Here is a 17,156-nt window from a genome sequence, read left to right as displayed (position 1 = left end):
AAAAACATATATGAGGCCATCTCCAACCGAAGGGTCCGGAGGGCCAAAGGGCTCGGGAATCTGGGAGTGCCCCATGGAATTTCAAAGGGCCAAAGGGCCTGGCTGGCTATTTTTTTTTATATAGTTTTCCTATTGTTGTCGGTTATAACCGACAACATTAAAGAAGGATTTTTTAATACTATCGGTTATAACCGACAGTAATAGGTATTCATAGGCAAATTTTTTTTTATTTACTATTAGTGTCGGCTATAACCGACACTAATAGTTTGAATTTTTTTTGAATATAACTGCTACTGGGGTTGCATTTGATTTTTTTTTTCACAGTGTTATTATTATTTTTTATTTACAAAATTTTTCATATAACTTCTATTTTTTCCTATAACTTCTATTTCACAAAATTTATTTCATATTTTTTTTAAATTCCATTTTTTTCCTATAACTTCTATTTCACAAAATTTGTTTCATATTTTTTTTTAAATTCCATTTTTTTCCTATAACTTCTATTTCACAAAATTTGTTTCATATTTTTTTTAAATTCCATTTTTTCACAAAATTTGTTTCATATTTTTTTTAAATTCCATTTTTTCCTATAACTTCTATTTCACAAAATTTGTTTCATATTTTTTTTCAATTCCATTTTTTTCCTATAACTTCTATTTCACAAAATTTATTTCATATTTTTTTTAAATTCCATTTTTTCCCTATAACTTCTATTTCACAAAATTTGTTTCATATTTTTTTTAATTCTATTTTTTTTCCTATAACTTCCTAAGCCCATCGGATTTGAATTTAAGTTGTAGTTTTTAAATAATAAATTATGTTTGGCCCTATGACCCTTTGGCCCCTGGTTGGAGACGGAGGCAAATATGGCCCTGTACTGTTCATTAACAGCACCTTTTATCACTTTTTTTGAAGTCTCAAAGTGAATGCTTGCAGGGATAGAAGAACTTCCTTCAAGTTCTCCTTGGCCTGTTCATCAATCAAGTTGCCGTCCCTGTCGAATTTTGGAGGATTATGCTGGAGTCCTTTCAAGAAAAACTCTGGCTTATTAATGAAATGAAGGTCGAGGGACACTCCAACTTGGCGAAGATGATACTGGGCTCGTCCTCCGCCAAAGTCTCCTGAGGCATTTACAACTGCGGCAGCCTTATCAGCCCAGACATTTGGTGGTCTAGATGCCCAGTCGATTGCATTTTTTAGAGGTCCTGACATAGTGAGGGTTAAAACATTCTTAAGGTAGTTGCACATACTACTTGTTATATTAACCCAAAAAAATATCGGCGATCAAACTCCAAACAAATAGTATCATAACTATTTGGACATACAAAATCAAAACACTTGTTGATGTACTTTCTAATAGAGACAGACCCTCTTATTATACATGAGTTTACGTATACTAGAGAATGTATCAGTAAATATGTTGATCTTGTGTATTTAAATAACATTGCCCAGTAATTATATATGTATAAGTTCAATGACATAAAACTCTAGCTCTTAAAATCAAATTAGACTAGACTTGCAGAAAACTCTAGCTCAAACGCCATAGAAACAAATTTTAATTTAACTCTTGCAGAGTCCCAACTACAATAGATTTGCAGCATTTCAATTTTAAATTACATATACGTAGCAACCATATCTGCTTCATGTACAAAAGTATTATAATATTTTTGAATGAGTGATGTCAGAGAGACCATCTGCTTGAATCATATTTTATAAATTACAAGATGTGGAAGTTGATGAACGTTGAATTCTTTGTATGAATCCTTAAAGAAAATATCCAATTATCAATCGTCACATCATAAGAGGTTTTTTAGGAAACAAAAAGATAAGATAATGTGAACAAATTTTTTTTGGGTTTACTAGGAGTGAATACAGGCTCATTTGAAACTGCATCTTTATATTTCTGTTCAAAAGCAATATAGTAAAAGCATTTTGAACTTTTTTCACCGAATATAATTTTAAGTGCTTTTAGTTAATTTAAAAGCACTTTTAAACAAATATCCAAGCACGTGACTGACTAACTCGTGGAAGCCAATTTATATGAATTGACCATGATCGTACATTTGATCAAAACTGACAGTGAGGAAAACTAATAAATTTGAAACAACAGTACACGAAGTAACAATTTTACTCAGGAAAGCAGTAAGAAATGATACCCAACGGAGATGGAGTAATTGTACTCGGGAGAAGCAAAAAACAATGCTATCGGCTTCCAGAATCTTCTGACGCAACGCTTCGACGGCAGGCGGAAAACTCTTCTCCTTCTCGCCCTGCAGATCCGTGTTCAGAAATGGCAGCTCTGAGATGTCTACGTAATCAATTTCCAAGCCGCTGATCGACGTCTTGCTTAACTCAATCGCTATTTATTAAACCCCAAAACGATGCCGATCAAGCATTCATCATAACACACACAAGCTCTCATCAGTCATTATCCACCAGAAGAAAAGAAGCTAAGCAAACAAAAAGAAAACTACGAATATTTTAAGGGTTCGGCTTTTCTAATACCCGGGGCTTTTAACTGTTAGATATTGGTTATCTTTGATCAAATATTCAACTGCATGTTATAGTATAGAATATCTCGGAACATAGTAGCTAGAAAATCCCAGAAGACTAACCGTAACGAATGAGACCGCGGTTGTAGGAAGCTTTACGAAGCGACCCGCAAACTGCTGCAACCTTTATGGGCGAGTTCTTCTTCTTTTTGGTGACGAAGGGGGAGCCACAAGGCCCAAACATGCAGAAACAACTAAACAGTGGCGGCGCTTGGTCTTGGTGGCCAACTTCAACTCTTATGAGCGATTTTCCTGCGACGGAATCCTCCATTTCTGTAATTTCTCTTGTGGTTTATTTTCTCTTCAGTCTTCGCAAGAACGCAGTGCATTATTATTTTCTGCAATATATTTATGAATGTTGTAATAACCAATATAACAGAATTGCCACATGTATAACAGAAATGCCACATGGCATTATCTAGAAGGCGGGTTAGTTAATACAGGTAGAAGGCTATTGTTGTAATTAGTTCTTATGGGTATATAAGGGGTAATAGGGTTCTCATTTGAGTAAGAAAGTATTGTAAGAATTACTGAAAGCCTTAATACATTTCCTCTTTCTTCCACTCTATCTTTTCTCATCATCTTCTTATTCGATTCTAGTATCCATTGCTATTCATAGCTTCTCTGTGTTAATATGGTATCATCGCCGGTTTAGGCTCGTCGCCACTCTCGGTTCTGGTGAAGACTTCCGCTGTTTTGGGTGCTATTTTGACGATTGGGTGTTCGAAGATTTGGGTGTTTGGTGGTTATCTGGAACGGCGTTCTTCGGAGTTTCGTGGTGCGATTGTCAGCAAATCAGGTGATTGTGTTTCTCTCTGGGTGCTGTGGTTCGATTTGTTGGAATTTGATTGATGCGAAGATTTGGGTTGTTGTGTTGATTTCTGCCATTCTCATTCTGTGTGTATTGTTCCTTGGAGTATTATTCTCTAGGACTTGTTGATTTTCAAGCAGAAAGTGTCATTCTTTCTATGAATCTTGGAGTTTCAATCTCCTGTGCTGTGTTTGTTCCTTGGAGTATCATTCTCTAGGACTTGTTGATTTTAAAGAAGAAAGTGTCATTCTTTCTATGAATCTTGGAGTTTCAATCTCCTGTGCTGTGTTTGTTCCTTGGAGTATCATTCTCTAGGACTTGTCGTTTTTAAAGAAGAAAGTGTCAGTCTTTCTATGATTCTTGGAGTTTTAATCTCCTGATTTGGTGTCGTGAGTTGAAGTGTGTAATTTGGGTTGTGATTTGGAGTGTCATTCTCCAATATTTGGGTCTTGTTTTTGTGAATTTTAGAAGTCAGAAGTGTGGTTCATTGACTTTATTTCCAATGGTGTCTTCTTCATTCAAGATTGAGAATTTGTTGGGTATGTTGACTATAAAACTTCGAGATGATAATTTTGCTAAATGGGCCTTTCAGTTTCAGTCGGTTCTTAAAGGGTATAAATTGTTTGGTCATTTTGATGGTTCGATTGGTTGTCCATCAAAGTATGCTGTGAATTCTGACACTGGTATTACAAGGGAGATTACCACAGAGTTTCTTGATTGGGAGTCCACTGATATGGCGCTTATTAGTTTGCTGCTTGCTACACTCACAGATGAGGCCATGGAGTATGTCTTAGGGTGCAGGACTGCTTTTGAAGCATGGTCGAATCTTGTTGAAAGATATGCGTCTGTTTCGAAGTCTCGAGTTAATCATTTGAAAACAGAGTTGCAAACGATTCAGAAGGGGGCAGATAACATTGATAAATACTTGTTGCGTCTGAAGACTATCAGAGATCAGTTAATGGCTGCTGGTGAGACAATTTCTGACAATGACATTATCATTGCTGGCCTGGCAGGTTTACCTAAGGAATATAGTGTTATTCGCATAGTTATCTTGGCACGGGAATCTTCCATTACCTTAAGGGAATTTCGTGCTCAACTACTTGGCACTGAAAAGGAGGTTGAAGGAGAAATGAGTCTGCTATCTCATAATATGAATGCTCTTTTTGTTCAGGGTTCTCAGTCTGGTCAGCATACTAGTTTGGGATCTTCCAGTGGTGCATCTTCATCACATTCTCAAGATCATGCTCATATACCTGCTACTACAGCAGGTACTATTGTTCGGCAACCACAGGGTTCATTTAATAATGCTCATCAACATGGTATGGAGTCTAAGATGTGTGGTTCTAATAATTTTCCTCCAGGGCATCATGATCACTCTTGTGGATCCGGATCTCAGATGTGTGGTTCTAATACTTTTCCTCTAGGGCATTATGATCACTCTTGTGGATCCGGATCTCAGATGTGTGGGTTTGTAGCTCACTCTCATTCTGGTCAGCAGCATGGTTTCAGATCTCAGAACTATAATGGGGTTACAGATCTGGAAATGGTGGTCAATCCAGGAATAATAGCAACAACTATAGAACTGGTAACAACTTCAGATGACGTGGGTTTTATGATGGAAATGGTCCTTATTCTTCAGGGACAAGACAAGGTCAGAATGTTACTGGGTCGTGGTCAGGCAATACTGAAGCTAAAACAAATGTTGTAGTTGAGTGTCAAATCTGCAATAAAAGAGGTCATACTGCAGTGAACTGTTTTCACAGAAATACAGGCAATACACCAGCTGGGTTTATTGTGGAGTGTCAGATATGTGGGAAAAGAGGCCATTCTGCTCTAGACTGTTTTCACAGAGCCAACTACACATATCAAGGTCAGCCACCCCCAGCCTCACTATCTGCCATGAGTGCACAACAAACATCTCAGGATCTTTCTCAGGATTTGTGGATTGTGGATTCAGGTGCTTCACATCACATGACTGCAGATTTAAATGTTTTAAACCAAGTGGCTCCTTATCAAGGGTCTGATAATATAACCATTGGTAATGGTTCAAGTCTACCAATTAAACATATCGGTTCCACTGCACTTAATACTGCTGATCATTCTCTAGTTCTCAGTAAAGTCCTTCATGTTCCAAATATTGCCAGAAACCTTCTTTCAGTTAAACAATTGTGTGCAGATAATAATAGCTGGTTTATACGTGATGAGTGTGAGTTCTTTGTGCAGGACAAGAAGACAAAGGAAGTGGTGTATCACGGAAGGAGTAAACCCGAAGAGTTATTTCAGATTCCAGTGGTTAAAGCTTCTAGAGAGAACAAGTTTGTTACAAGCAATCCAGTGGCTTACTTAGGGAAAATGGTGAAATCAGATATTTGGCATCAACGGTTGGGTCACCCTGCACATGATACTATGGCTGCAATGTTAAGACAGTCTAAGGTTTTACACAAGTTAGATGCAACTTGTACTACTTGTATTTCTTGTATTAGGGGTAAAATGTCTAGGATACCTTTTCCTGTGAGAAATGCTAGTTGTTTGGCTCCATTTGAGAAAGTTCATACCGATGTTTGGGGTCCAACACCTGTAAGGTCTGTGGAAGGCTTTAGATACTATGTACTTTTCGTAGATGAATATACAAGATTTACTTGGATATTTCCCATGTGCAACAAGTCTGATGTGTATGCAATTTTTCTCAAGTTCTATGCTTTCATTCACACTCAGTTTGGGTTAACAATTAAAGGTTTGCAAACAGATGGTGGAGGTGAATACACTAGCAAGCGGTTTACATCTTTTTTGGCTGCAAAAGGCATTATGCAGTTTATTTCTTGCCCGTACACGCCTCAACAGAATGGAATGTCAGAAAGGAAACATAGACATGTGGTGGACACTGCTCTCACTTTGTTAAATGCTTCTGGTTTAAGTAGTGAGTTTTGGTACTTTGCTTGTGCTCATGCAGTTTTTCTGATTAATAAAATGCCGTGTAAAACCTTGTCATTTAGTTCTCCCTATTTGCTGCTATATAACAAAGTGCCTGAGGTACAGTCTTTAAGAATTTTTGGAACTGCTGTGTTTCCATGGATCAAGCCGTATAACAGTCATAAATTGCAGTATAAGTCCAAAATATGTATCTTTTTAGGATATTCAATGGGGTATAAGGGAGTGATATGTTATGATCCACAGTCTAAGAAATGCATTATATCACGGCATGTTATTTTTGAAGAGTCAATATTTCCAGCAAGGTTGAGACATTCTCACAGTGGTCTGGCATCAGCTGAGACAGTCCATCAAACTAGCTCTGTGATTATTCCATTTCCTATTCCCATGCAGTCTCCAATGGGTCAATCTGAGCAGGATGGGACATCGGTGTCTAACTCATCAGCATCAACCTCCTCTCCAGCTAGTGATACACCAACTCCACCTTCTTTGCTTCCTGTCCTCGATCCTACTCAACTTCAGGTATTATTACCTTTGTCTGAGCACTCCTCTAGTAATGCTTCCCCTGTATTACCTGTACAAAATCCACTTCCTTCTCGGATTCAAACTAGGTTACAAACAGGTGCTATTTCAAGAAAGAATTATGCAGCTTATTTGGCCACTTTTCCTGAGTTAAATTCCTTACAAATACTGGAGTCTTGCTCGGATATGTCCTGGTCTAAGTCCATTCCTAGTGCATGTCCTGGAGGGTTTTCATTTCTGGCTGATATCACAGAACCTGATGAACCTAAAACTTTTAGGGTAGCATCGTGTAAATCTGAATGGCAACATGCTATGCAAGAAGAATATAATGCATTAAAGGCTCAAGGTACATGGGTTCTAGTTCCCTCTCCATCTCACAGAACAATTGTAGGTAGCAAATGGGTGTATAAAATCAAGAAAAATCCAGATGGTTCAATATCAAGGTATAAGGCTCGGTTAGTTGCTCAGGGGTACACTCAAGAACATGGCCTAGATTACTCAGAGACTTTCAGTCCTGTGGTTAGACACACTACTGTTCGTTTAATTCTTGTTTTAGCTGCACAGTTTGGTTGGAATCTGCGACAACTCGACATTAAAAATGCCTTTTTGCACGGTGATCTCGAGGAAGAGGTCTACATGCAGCAACCTCAAGGATTTGTGGATCCTTCCTGTCCAAGTTATGTGTGTAAGCTCATTAAATCTCTCTATGGCTTGAAACAAGCCCCGCGAGCCTGGAACTCAAAGTTTACAAGTTATCTTCCATCCCTTGGGTTCACAACTTCCTTATCGGATACAAGCTTATTTGTTAAAGTAGATAAAGGGGATATTGTTCTCTTATTGCTTTATGTAGACGATATTATACTCACTGGTTCCAATCCTACAACAGTTCAAGCAGTGATCAGTGAACTTGCTGAAGTGTTTGATCTCAAGGACATGGGCAGATTATCTTATTTCTTGGGATTGCAGATTCAGTATAAAGATGATGGTTCATTGTTCATCAGTCAATCGAAATATGCTAAAGATCTCCTCAAGAAGGCAGCAATGGAGACATGTAAGCCTACATCAACACCATCTAAGCCCCATGCACAATTTCTTGAACAAGAAGGGGCTCCTCTCTCTGACCCAAGTCATTATCGAAGTTTGGTAGGGGCTCTCCAATATTTGACATTTACTCGGCCAGATCTTGCTCAGGCTGTTAACATGGTTTGTCAGTTTATGACTTCCCCGACCGATCTTCATATGCATCTTGTCAAACGCATCTTACGGTACTTGAAAGGCACACTTGAGTATGGTTTGCATTACAAAAAGAGCTTGGATTTCAATTTGCTTGCCTATTCTGATTCAGACTGGGCGGCAGACATAAACACCCGACGTTCTATAACTGGTTTTGTGATTTACTTGGGCGATAATCCCATTTCATGGCAGTCTAAGAAGCAATCCACCGTATCTCGCAGCTCTACTGAGGCTGAATACAAAGCTCTAGCACATTCTGCAGCAGATTTGTTTTGGATTCGATCTCTTCTCAAAGACATACATCAGTGCATCTTGGTGCCTCCAGTCCTTCACTGTGACAATCTGAGTGCTTTAGCTCTAAGCTCGAATCCTGTCTTTCACTCGAAGATAAAACATCTTGATACCGACTATCATTTTGTTCGTGAAAAGGTACAACGGGGTGATTTACTTGTCCAATATATACCTACTGAAGAACAGGTTGCAGATGTTTTCACCAAAGGTCTGCATGGTCCTGTGTTTGCAAAGCACTGCCGACATCTTGCTCTTGCTGTTTCAGGTTCAGTTTTAGATCCGATTTCAGGTGGTTAGCTGTTTCAAACTTCACTTGGCAGATCTATGTTCAGTTTGAGGGGGGAGTAATAACCAATATAACAGAATTGCCACATGTATAACAGAAATGCCACATGGCATTATCTAGAAGGTGGGTTAGTTAATACAGGTAGAAGGCTATTGTTGTAATTAGTTCTTATGGGTATATAAGGGGTAATAGGGTTCTCATTTGAGTAAGAAAGTATTGTAAGAATTACTGAAAGCTTTAATACATTTCCTCTTTCTTCCACTCTATCTTTTCTCATCATCTTCTTATTCGATTCTAGTATCCATTGCTATTCATAGCTTCTCTGTGTTAATACGTTGGACAAGAACAATCAATTACCGGTTACATTTTAAAAGGGAAAGTTCAGAAAAATAATGAATCTTATCTGATAGATATCAGCAGAAATAAATGGATGCATGCACACATGTAGACTGTAGTACAGCTAGCCTGTGCAGGTTTAACATGGGGATGCATTCAAGGATAATTTTAGAGCTTGTAAAACCATCTCCAACCGAAAAAGTTTAATATAGTCTTGTAGTCCAGAATTATAACCCTGCAAAATATTTTTTAAATAAAAAGTGTCAGGTCATACTTATATACTATCTTCAACTAAATGGGTTAAATATAACCCCTTAATAATTTATTACTTAAAAGTTTTTGAGCAAATCAGACTATTTTTTTTACTTTTAGACCTTTAACCTTCTCCATTGAATAGCATAAATGCTAGTTTTTGCATGTCCTACGTACACCAAGTGTCCTTACTCTTTCAAGTCCCCTTCACCTTTTGTAAGAGTTGTTGCTTTCCACTTTTATCTCACATGCAAATGGATTTGTCTCAGTGCAATTGGTAATTAGGATATATATAATCCGATTATTATCTGAACTCGGGACCCATTAGCTTCAAAAATCAAATATATAATCCGACATAGCGAGAGAGGTACCGCCACAAAAATAGGAAAAAGGGAAGGAAGAGAAGAAAAATTGTTGCCGGCCCTCGAAGATTAATTTTTTTTTTCTCTCTACCGACTACGATTTGGTAGAGATCTATTTCAAAATCTTGAAGTCGTTATTTTACAACCATTGACACAACATTTTATAAGATTAATGACTTGTGTGGTACACATGATTACATTAAATTGAAATGGATAACGTACTAAATTAAAGGTGTACATTAAAGATAAAAATAAAATTATGATCACTTAGGGAATAGGAGATGAATTACTCACAGAAATCCTCTTTGAAATGGTAGGATTAGGAGTGAAGTTCTTTCATAGATAATCTGTTAATGTTTGATTAGAAGTATTTGTAGAAAATGTTAAAAAGGGATATTTTCATTGATTAAACTTAATTGACAATACACAAGAATATATATAGCCACAGAGGCTCATTACATCAGTACCCTTATCTTCTACACCTAATTACACAAATACCACAATTAACCATTTCCTGTTGTAACTAACTTGTGACTAGTTTAGTGTTGTGCGGAAGCGTCAACCAAGTGTGAGTGAAAAAATAAACCACAATAACTGACAAAAGATAAATGAAAAAATATCAACAAGAATACCAAGATTTGTACTGGTTTGGCAATGCCTACATCCAGTTTGGAGACCACGGAGTATTTCACTTTAATCAATGAGAACATACAATAGTGTTTATCACTCAATTTCCCAAAGACCCGAATAACCCAAGCTCACTCATTTACAATAGGAAGGGAAAAACAAAAAATACAAAGCAAAACAATTTGAGAAAATTCTTTTCTTTGCCGAATGACTTCTTGCTCATTTTCCTCTCATATATTACGAGCTGCTCCTGCTTCTCCTTTTAAAGCCAAAGAAAGTGGCCCCTCAAAGAAACCAATGGTCAAAAGGCCTCCCATAAAGTCAAAAGAATTAGGCATAAGCGCATCCATTTTTGTTTGTCTCCCACATGCAGCATGCCAACCAACACCCACTACCACAAAAGTAGCCGAAAGTATTGTTTCACTTTTGACTATTGTTTGAGCCAATAATCAACAATCTCCACCTTGGCTGAAACCCTCTAAGTAGAACTCCTAATAGTCGTCTCCCAATTTTTCCATGGGGCAATCAACAAATTTTACAAATGCCAATCAAGTCTAAGCATTGCTTAAACTTGAGCAATGAAACTGGCTTCGTTAACATATCCGCAGGATTGTCAGCGGTCCCAATCTTCTGAAGAAGAATATCTCTCTTGTTAATAATCTCACGAACAAAATGGAACCTCACGTCAATGTGTTTCGTACGTGCATGATGAACTTGATTCTTTGCTAATGAATAGCACTCTGAGTGTCACAATGAACATCCACATGGTCTTGTTGAACCCCTAAGTCATCAAGCAACCCTTGAAGCCAGATGGCTTCCTTTATAGCTTTTGTTACAGCCATGTATTCTGCCTCAGGAGTCGACAAAACAATTGTAGATTGTAGAATCAACCTCCAACTTACTGGACCTCCAGCAATAGTGAATACAAAACCAATAGTGGACCTACGCTTGTCCAAATCACTTGCGTAATCAGAATCCACATATCCAACAACACATTGACCAGTAACTTTATCCTGCTGGAACAATAAACCAACCTCCACAGTACCCAGAATATACCGTAGAATCCATTTCACAGCTTGCCAATGCCCTTTTCCTGGATTATGCATATATCTACTGACAATACTAACAACTTGTGAAATATCAGGCTTAGTACACACCATAGCATACATCAAACTACCAACAACATTTGCAGAAGGAATTTGAGCCATGTACTGACTCTCTTCAACAGTTTTAGGAGACATATAAGCGCTAAGTTTGAAATGAGGGGTAAGAGGTGTACTAACCGGTTTTGAATTTTCATTCATCCTGAAACGTTGTAGTACCTTCTTCAAATACTGCTTCTGACACAGACTAATCTTGCCATTTACTTTATCTCTTTCAATTTCTATACCTAGTATCTTCCGAGCTTCTCCCAAGTCCTTAATCTCAAATTCATTACTCAGTTGAGTCTTCAACCTTTCAATCTCTTTGCGCTTACGTGCTGTAAGCATATCATTAACATATAAAAGCAGATAAATGAAGGTTCAATCTTGTAGTTTGCGAAAGTATACACAATGGTCATAGTGACTTCTTGTGTACTTTTGCCCGATCATAAATCAATCAAATCGCTTGTACCATTGTCTTGGAAACTGCTTCAAGCCATACAATGATTTTTCCAATTTGCAAACCTAATTTTCCTTTCCAGTAACCTTAAAACCTTCTGGCTGAAACATATAAATCTCTTCCTCCAATTCACCATGTAAGAATGCTGTCTTGACATCAAGTTGGGCCAACTTAAGGTCAAACTGTACAACCAAAGCCAACAGAATACGAATAGAAGAATGTTTTACTACAGGAGAAAATACCTCATTATAGTCAATGCCTTCCTTCTGAGCGTAGCCTTTAGCTACCAATCTGACTTTGAATCTTACATTGTCTTTTCCCAAAGATTCCAATTTTTTTGGCATACACCCATTTACAACCAATTGCTTTCTTCCCCTTTGGTAATTGAACCAGCTTCCAAGTCTCATTTTTATGAAGAGATTTCATCTCCTCATCCATAGATTTCTTCCACAACTCGCACTCTGAACTCATGACAGCTTATTTGTAGGCGGATGGAATATCATCTTCAATAATGGGAAGTGCATATGCTACAATATCAGTAAATCGAGTAGGCTTTCGAATTTCCCTTCTCGATCTTCTGGTTGCAATATAGTCTTCAGTAACTCCACCTGCTTTGAGCTACTCATGGTCTCGGTTGCTTCAGTTTCACCTTCATGCTTGTTCTGATTAACCATAGCAGCCTCATCAAAAGTCATATCTCTGTTTACAACAAATTTCTTCTCATCTGGACACCAGAGTCGGTATCTCTTAAAGCCCATAAATAGAGCTTTCTTTGCTCTTGGATCCAACTTGCTTTCTCTGACATAATAGTAAGCAGGACAACCAAATATGTGTAAAAACTTGTAATCAGTACAAGGTTTACCAGACCATACCTCTATGGGCGTTTTGCCCTCGTTCGCAGCAGCTGGCAATCGATTAATGAGACAGCTTGCATAAGTAATTGCTTTAGCCCAAAATGCCTTGCCTAAACCAGCATTAGACAACATACACCGGACTTTCTCAAGTAAAGTACGGTTCATGCGTTCCGCCATTCCATTCTGTTGCGATGTCTCCTTAACCGTGAAGTGTCTCACAATACCCTCATCTTGACAAACTTTTAAGAAAAGATCAGACTTATATTCATCCCCATTGTCTGATCTGAGAGTCTTAATCTTTCGACCGCTTTGCGTTTCAATCATCTTTTTCCACTTCAGGAATATCTTCAAGACTTCATCTTTACGCTTCATGGTGTACACCCATATTCTTCTAAAGAAGTCATCAACAAAGGAGACAAAATAATGGCTACCTCCCCAAGATGCATTCTTGGAAGGTCCCCAAACATCAGTGTGAACATAATCAAGAATGCCTTAAGTGTGGTGAATATCAGTGCCAAATTTTACTCTAGTTTGCTTACCCAACACACAATGCTCACAGAATTCCAATTTGCATGCCTCTGCACCTTTCAATAAGTCTTGCTTCACCAATCCTTACAACGCTTTTTCACCAGCATGCCCAAGACGCATATGCCATAACCTTGTGGTGTTTATGTTATCTGCGTTAGCAGCTTCAATGACAGCTGCTCCACTAATAATTGTACTCCCTGTAAGAAATACAAGTTATTTCGTCTTGTACCTTTTATCACCACCAGTGCCCCATACACAGCTTTAAGAACTCCACATTCTATAATGATCTTGAGACCCTTGGATTCCAATGCACCTAGTGAGATAAGATTTTTCTTCATATCCGGTACATACCGAACATCACTTAATTCTCTGACTGTTCCATCATGCATCTTCAAACAGATTTTGCCTATCCCTTGTGTTTTGCATGCATTATTATTACCTATCAAAACCACTCCACCATCCAGCTCCTCGAAACTAGAAAACCATTATCGAATGGGACACATATGATAGGTGCAACCTTAAATCCAAAATCCACTCATTGGAGTGACCTTCAGCATATGAACTAGCCAAAGCAAACTCGAAATCATCATCTCCAGATTTTGCAATATTTTCTTCAGAACCTGCTTTCTCCTTATCTTTGTTCTTCAAATTGGGGCAGCCTTTCTTCCAATGACCCTTTTGGCAACAAAAAACACATTTATCTTTAGCAGGAAACTTCCCTCGTAACTTTGAACGAGATTTTCCCCACTTTCCAGATTTTCTTTCCTCTGTTCGACCTCTTGCAACAAGTGCCTCGGTTTGTGAATTGTGAGTCTTCAGTTCCTTCATACGACACTCATGATTCACCAATGTCGCAGACACCTCATCAAGTTTCACCTCGGATTTTCCATACAACAGAGTAGTTGTCAAATGATCATAATCATCAGGCAATGAATTTAACAAACATATTGCCTTATCCTCGTCAGGAATTTTCACATCAAGGTTTGCTAAATCAACAAGTATTTTATTATAATCATTTAGGTGTTCGTGCATAGAAATACCTGGACGATACTGAAATCGAAAGAGTCGCTTCTTCAAGAAGAGACGATTTTCTGCGCTCTTGGTCATATACTTCTCCTCTAATTTCGTCCATAACTCCTTAGCAGAAGTTTCCTTCATTTACGGGTATTTCAACTCCTTATCAAGGAACGATCGAATAGCAGCACAAACATGAAGATTAATTCGCGTCCATTGCTTGTCATCAATATCTTCTGGTTTATCTTCCAGAACCATATCCAACTCTTGTTGATACAACACATCCATAACTTCACATTGCCACATACCAAAATTATTAGAGCCATTGAATTTATCAACTTCTAACCTTGTAGTAGTAGTTGGATGTCTATTGGATGTAGGTGCCGATGAAGACGATCCTGACTCCTTATTCTTCACAGATTCATCTTTATCTCCAACCATCTACTAAGCACTCTTCACAAATATAGCACTGTTCACAGGTACAATACCGTTCATAGATACTGTAGCAGTTCACTATTCACGAAACCTGGCTCTTGATACCACTTGTTGTGCGGAAACGTCAACCAAGTGTGAGTGAAAAAATAAACCACAATAACTGACAAAAGATAAATGAAAAAAATATCAACAAGAATACCAAGATTTATACTAGTTCGGCAATGCCTACATCCAGTTTGGAGGCCAAGGAGTATTCCACTATAATCAATGAGAACATACAATAGTGTTTATCACTCAATTTCCTAAAGACCCAAATAACCCAAGCTCACTCACTTACAATAGGAAGGGAAAAACCAAAAATACAAAGCAAAAAAATTTGAGAAAATTCTTTTCTCTGCCGAATGACTTCTTGCTCTTTTTCCTCTCATATATTACGGGCTGCTCCTGCTTCTCCTTTTAAAGCCAAAGAAAGTGGCTCCTCAAAAAAACCAATGGTCAAAAGGCCTCCTATCAAGTCAAAAGAATTAGGCATAAATGCATCCATTTTTGTTTGTCCCACATCCAGCATGCCAACCAACACCCACTATCACAAAAGTAGCCGAAAGTATTGTTTCACTTTTGACTACTGTTTGAGTCAATAATCAACATTTAGCTCTCTCAATAGTATTTTGTATTTTGATTAGAGAGGATTTGAAGTGAAGAACAACAAAGAAAATTGAAAACATATAGGATTTCAATGCCGTAGCAAAACGTTGCTGCTAGCTGCTCTATTCATTCATTCATTCATTTATTCGAGTTACAACCGTAAAACCTTATCTGCAATTTAAAACAACCAGCAATTAATATCCAACTGTACTAACGCGTCATTGCCATTTGGTGTCTACCTGTCTGATTTTCTCTGCCTGCCTATCTGATTGTCTAGAGGAGCCTGTCTGTTTTTCTAATGGAGCTTGCCTTCTTGCTTGTCCACCTAGTGGAGTCTACAACTGCATCTAATTGTTGGCAAACTCATATTGTTTAGCACCATGAGTTTGACGGGGGTATTGAAAAATATTAGTATATTAGGTTTGTTTTAAGGAATTGTTATTGACACTTCAAAAATCTCATTTTGCAACTCTAAACTTTCTATAATTAGAAAGAAAAATATACTTATGAGAAGTGTAGAATGAGATTTTTGGAATGCTAATAATAGTTCCCTTCTTTTATTATTTGGGTAATTTTGGTATTTTATGAATTAGAGTTCTTATTAGGTTTTGATTTCTATAAATAAGGTGCTTTGTAATTGAATTAGAACAAGTCATCGAAATGTAGTCCTTCAGTTTGTAGCTGTCATGATAATATTTTCCTTCAATTAATAAGGATATATTCGTTTATAATTAGTTTGTTCATAAGTTTGTTTGTTCGTCCATTATGCATGCTCAGATTTAATTTTCAAACTAGTCGAAAGCTAAGACGGTATCTCCTCGATCCAAGCAACGAAGTTTCAGCTTTTGCTCCTTAATATCAGCCACTAGAACACTATCCCTCATTAACAATCCTCCTTTGTAGTGATCAGCCACAGTACCTCTTTCGCATCATTTCAACGCACATCTCTAAAACCCACCTCCAGAGCAAAATAGAAAAACTCAATGCAAAATCAATCATTTTATTGAAAATCGATTTATTTATTACCTGTTTTCTTTCTTTGATAGAAAACAAAAACGAAAACTGTTCGTGGTTTGATAAGGAAAAAAAAAAACTGTTCATTGTTAGCTTATTTAATTGGTTATATATATAAAGCCGTTGTACATACTGAATAATTAATATCAAACGAACACCTCAAATATTATTCATACAACTAAATGTAAAGCTGTATCGAAGAGAGGAGCGAGGACGATCAAAACAAGAAAACCCAGGAAATAGCAGTCCAAAAAACCCTAATGGCTCATTAGCAGAAAGGAAATGACAACGTACGTAACAGGAAAAACATTTCCAACGTCCCAAAACAGCCGAACGAATCTACGTCATACGTACATTACAACACAGCCGCGTTATCGAGATTTTGTTTTCCTTTGGAGCCTTCCCTTCCCTCCATTCGGACCATTCCTATAGTTTTGTGGGCCTATATATATATACACCCCTTTTCTCGTACAGCATGCATAAGTATATTGCTGTCTCTCTCTGAGATTGGGGACTTAATAATTAATCTCTCCTCGGAGACCTTAACTTTCTGGTTTCTTAGTCCCTTTCAATAAGGATTCCGGATGGGGATATAAATTACCGTGAAAAAAAGAGGAAGAGGAAGGGGAGATTGAAAGCCTGCCTAATTTGGGAAAGACGCAAAGAGTAGAAAAGTACATATACTTTTTTTTTTCTTTGGTCTGCGAAAAGTATACACACACACACATAATGACGCACGTCCTACATAGTGTTAGTGGTTGGGAACGCTTTGATTTATACTTTGACACAAAAGATAGAATAATGGTGTGCTATAACAGAACGATAAACCCAGGTGGTGGGATATGGCGAGTACTACCCAACGAT

At 37.7% G+C, this 17,156-nt stretch overlaps 1 pseudogene; it reads right to left on the bottom strand.

Annotated features, from left to right (window-relative positions):
* Nucleotides 1-892: 892 nt before the first annotated feature.
* Nucleotides 893-2,907, bottom strand: LOC139192049 (NADPH:quinone oxidoreductase-like; annotated as a pseudogene).
* Nucleotides 2,908-17,156: the final 14,249 nt, after the last annotated feature.

Source organism: Malus domestica, chromosome 02 (assembly GCF_042453785.1).
Source record: "Malus domestica chromosome 02, GDT2T_hap1".
NCBI lineage: Eukaryota > Viridiplantae > Streptophyta > Magnoliopsida > Rosales > Rosaceae > Malus > Malus domestica.
The sequence above is the reverse complement of the archived record's forward strand: the minus strand, read 5'-3'. Positions and strand labels throughout refer to the sequence as shown.